Raw genomic sequence first — 4,918 nt, 5'->3', positions numbered from 1 at the left:
CCCCCCTCAACACACACCACACCACCCCTCCCCTTCCCCCCCTCGAAATTTCGCCCCCCCCTCAACACACACCACCCCACCCCTCCCCCCCGCCCCAAAAATTCGCCCCCCCCTCCAAATTTCGCCCCTTCCCCCCCCTAAAATTCGCCCCCCCCCCTCAACACACACCACACCACACCACCGCTCCCCCCCCCCCCCTCCAAAATTCGCCCCCCCCCCCCCCCCCCCCCAAAAATTTCCCACCCCTCCCCCCTCAACACACACCACCCCACCCCCCCCCCCAACACACACCACACCACCCCTCCCCCCCCCCCCCCCCCTCAACACACACCACACCACCCCTCCCCCCCCCGCCCCCAAAAAATTCGCCCCCCCCCCCCCCCCCCGCCAACACACACCACTCCACCCCCCCCCCCAAAAAAATTCGGCCACCCCCCTCAACACACACCACACCACACAACACCACCCCTCCCCTTCCCCCCCTCCAAATTTCACTTTCCCCTCAACACACACCACCCCACCCCTCCCCCCCCCCCAAAAATTCGCCCCCCCCGTCCAAATTTCGCCCCTTCCCCCCCCAAAAATTGGCCCCCCCCCCTCAACACACACCACGCCACACCACCCCTCCGCCCCCCCCCCCCCCCTCAACACACACCACCCCACACCACACCACCCCTCCCCCCCCCCCCCCTCAACACACACCACACCACCCCTCCCCTTCCCCCCCTCCAAATTTCGCCCCCCCCTCAACACACACCACCCCACCCCTCCCCCGCCCCCGCCCCCAAAAAATTCGCCCCCCCCCAACACACACCACCCCACCCCCCCCCCCCAAAAAATTCGGCCACCCCCCTCAACACACACCACACCACCCCTCCCCCCCCCTCCAAAATTTGCCCCCCCACCCCCCGGCCCCAACACACACCACCCCTCTCCCCCCCCCCCAAAAATTCGCCCCCCCCCCCCCTCAATACACACCTCCCCACCCTTTCCCCCCCCCCCCCCCCTCAACACACACCACACCACCCCTCCCCCCCCTCTCAAAAATCCCCCCCCCCCTCAACACACACCACACCACCCCTCCCCTTCCCCCCCTCCAAATTTCGCCCACCCCTCAACACACATTACCCCACCCCTCCCCCCCCCCCCCAAAAATTCGCCCCCCCCCCCCTCAACACATACCACCCCACACCACACCACCCCTCCCCCCCCCCAAAAAAATCCCCCCCCCCCCCCCCGCCCTCAACACACACCGCCCCCCCCCCCCTCAACACACACCACACCACACCACCCCTCCCCCCCCCCCCTCAAAAATCCCCCCCCCCCTCAACACACACCACACCACACCACACCACACCACACCACACCACCCCTCCCCTTCCCCCCCTCGAAATTTCGCCCCCCCCCCAACACACACCACCCCACCCCTCCCCCCCCGCCCCAAAAATTCGCCCCCCCCTCCAAATTTCGCCCCTTCCCCCCTCGTCACTCCCCCACCCAACCCAACCCCGCGTCACCCCCATGACACGGCACACCCCCCCACCCCACCGCACCCCCCCACGACGCCCCCCCCCGCACCCCACCTCGAAAAACCCCGCTCCCTCCACGCCACACCACAAATGCCTCCGAAAACCCCGCTCGACCCACCCCACCCCGCGTCACCCCCCCACGACATGGCGCACCCCCCACCCCACCGCACCCCCCAACGACGCCGCCCCGCACCCCACCTCGAAAAACCCCGCTCCCTCCATACCACCCCACCACGCCTCCGAAAACCCCGCTCGACCCACCCCACCTCGCGTCAGCCCCCCACGACACGGCACACCCCCCACACCCCACCGCACCCCCCCACGACGCGGCGCATATCCCCCCCCCCCCCCCGCACCCCACCTCGAAAAACCCCACTCGACCCACCCAACCCCGCGTCACTCCCCCAGGACACGGCGCACCCCCCCACCCCACCGCACCCCCCCACGACGCGGCGCATATCCCCCCCCCCCCCGCACCCCACCTCGAAAAACCCCGCTCGACCCACCCCACCCCGCGTCACCCCCCCACGACACGACGCACCCCCCCACCCCACCGCACCCCCCCACGACGCCCCCCCCGCACCCCACCTCGAAAAACCCCGCTCCATCCACGCCACACCACCACGCCTCCGAAAACCCCGCTCGACCCACCCCACCCCGCGTCTCCCCCCCACGACACGGCGCACCCCCCACCCCACCGCACCCCCCAACGACGACGCCCCGCACCCCACCTCGAAAAACCCCGCTCCCTCCATACCACCCCACCACGCCTCCGAAAACCCCGCTCGACCCACCCCACCTCGCGTCAGCCCCCCACGACACGGCACACCCCCCACACCCCACCGCACCCCCCCACGACGCGGCGCATATCCCCCCCCCCCCGCACCCCACTCGACCCACCCAACCCCGCGTCACTCCCCCAGGACACGGCGCACCCCCCCACCCCACCGCACCCCCCCACGACGCGGCGCATATCCCCCCCCCCCCCCCCCGCACCCCACCTCGAAAAACCCCGCTCGACCCACCCCACCCCGCGTCACCCCCCCACGACACGGCGCACCCCCCCACCCCACCGCACCCCCCCACGACGCCCCCCCCCGCACCCCACCTCGAAAAACCCCGCTCCCTCCACGCCACACCACCACGCCTCCGAAAACCCCGCTCGACCCACCCCACCCCGCGTCTCCCCCCCACGACACGGCGCACCCCCCCACGACGCCCCCCCGCACCCCACCTCGAAAAACCGCGCTCCCTCCACAGCACCCCACCCCTCCTCCAAAAACCCCGCTCGACCACCCCCACCCCGCGTCACCCCCCACGACGCCCCCCCGCACCCCACCTCGAAAAACCCCGCTCCCTCCACAGCACCCCACCTCTCCTCCAAAAACCCCGCTTGACCACCCCAACCCCGCGTCACTCCCCCACGACACGGCGCACCCCCCCACCCCACCGCACCTCGAAAAACCCCGCGTCACCCCCCACGACGCCCCCCCGCACCCCACCTCGAAAAACCCCGCTCCCTCCATAGCACCCCACCTCTCCTCCAAAAACCCCGCTTGACCACCCCAACCCCGCGTCACTCCCCCATGACACGGCGCACCCCCCCACGACGCCCCCCCCGCACCCCACCTCGAAAAACCCCGCTCCCTCCACACCACCCCGCCACGCCTCCAAAAAACCGCGCTCGACCCACCCCACCCCGCGTCACGGTGCAGCCCCCACCCCAGCGCACCCCCCCACGACGCCCCCCCCCCCCCCACCCCACCTCGAAAAACCGCGCTCCATCCACAGCACCCCACCTCTCCTCCAAAAACCCCGCTCGACCAACCCCACCCCGCGTCTCCCCCCCACGACACGGCGCACCCCCCCACGACGCCCCCCCGCACCCCACCTCGAAAAACCGCGCTCCCTCCACAGCACCCCACCTCTCCTCCAAAAACCCCGCTCGACCACCCCCACCCCGCGTCACCCCCCACGACGCCCCCCCGCACCCCACCTCGAAAAACCGCGCTCCCTCCACAGCACCCCACCTCTCCTCCAAAAACCCCGCTTGACCACCCCAACCCCGCGTCACTCCCCCACGACACGGCGCACCCCCCCACCCCACCGCACGCCCCCGCGCACCCCACCTCGAAAAACCGCGCTCCCTCCACAGCTCCCCACCTCTCCTCCAAAAACCCCGCTCGACCACCCCCACCCCGCGTCACCCCCCACGACGCCCCCCCGCACCCCACCTCCAAAAACCCCGCTCCCTCCACAGCACCCCACCTCTCCTCCAAAAACCCCGCTCGACCACCCCAACCCCGCATCACTCCCCCACGACACGGCGCTCCCCCCCACGACACGGCGCACCCCCCCACGACGCCCCCGCGCACCCCACCTCGAAAAACCGCGCTCCCTCCACAGCTCCCCACGTCTCCTCCAAAAACCCCGCTCGACCACCCCCACCCCGCGTCACCCCCCACGACGCCCCCCCGCACCCCACCTCGAAAAACCACGCTCCCTCCACAGCACCCCACCTCTCCTCCAAAAACCCCGCTTGACCACCCCAACCCCGCGTCACTCCCCCACGACACGGCGCACCCCCCCACCCCACCGCACGCCCCCGCGCACCCCACCTCGAAAAACCGCGCTCCCTCCACAGCTCCCCACCTCTCCTCCAAAAACCCCGCTCGACCACCCCCACCCCGCGTCACCCCCCCACGACGCCCCCCCGCACCCCACCTCGAAAAACCCCGCTCCCTCCACAGCACCCCACCTCTCCTCCAAAAACCCCGCTTGACCACCCCAACCCCGCGTCACTCCCCCACGACACGGCGCACCCCCCCACCCCACCGCACGCCCCCGCGCACCCCACCTCGAAAAACCGCGCTCCCTCCACAGCTCCCCACCTCTCCTCCAAAAACCCCGCTCGACCACCCCCACCCCGCGTCACCCCCCCACGACGCCCCCCCGCACCCCACCTCGAAAAACCCCGCTCCCTCCACAGCACCCCACCTCTCCTCCAAAAACCCCGCTTGACCACCCCAACCCCGCGTCACTCCCCCATGACACGGCGCACCGCCCCACCCCACCGCACCCCCCCACGACGCCCCCCCGCACCCCACCTCGAAAAACCGCGCTCCCTCCACAGCACCCCACCTCTCCTCCCAAAACCCCGCTCGACCACCCCCACCCCGCGTCACCCCCCACGACGCCCCCCCGCACCCCACCTCGAAAAACCCCGCTCCCTCCACAGCACCCCATCTCTCCTCCAAAAACCCCGCTTGACCACCCCAACCCCGCGTCACTCCCCCATGACACGGCGCACCCCCCCACGACGCCCCCCCCCGCACCCCACCTCGAAAAACCCCGCTCCCTCCACGCCTCCGAAAACCCCGCTCGACCCA

The sequence above is a fragment of the Lygodium microphyllum genome, unplaced genomic scaffold (assembly GCF_053477565.2).
Source record: "Lygodium microphyllum isolate KBCC unplaced genomic scaffold, Lygodium_microphyllum_v1.1.10 scaffold_129, whole genome shotgun sequence".
In the NCBI taxonomy this organism is placed as follows: domain Eukaryota; kingdom Viridiplantae; phylum Streptophyta; class Polypodiopsida; order Schizaeales; family Lygodiaceae; genus Lygodium; species Lygodium microphyllum.
The sequence above is the reverse complement of the archived record's forward strand: the minus strand, read 5'-3'. Positions refer to the sequence as shown.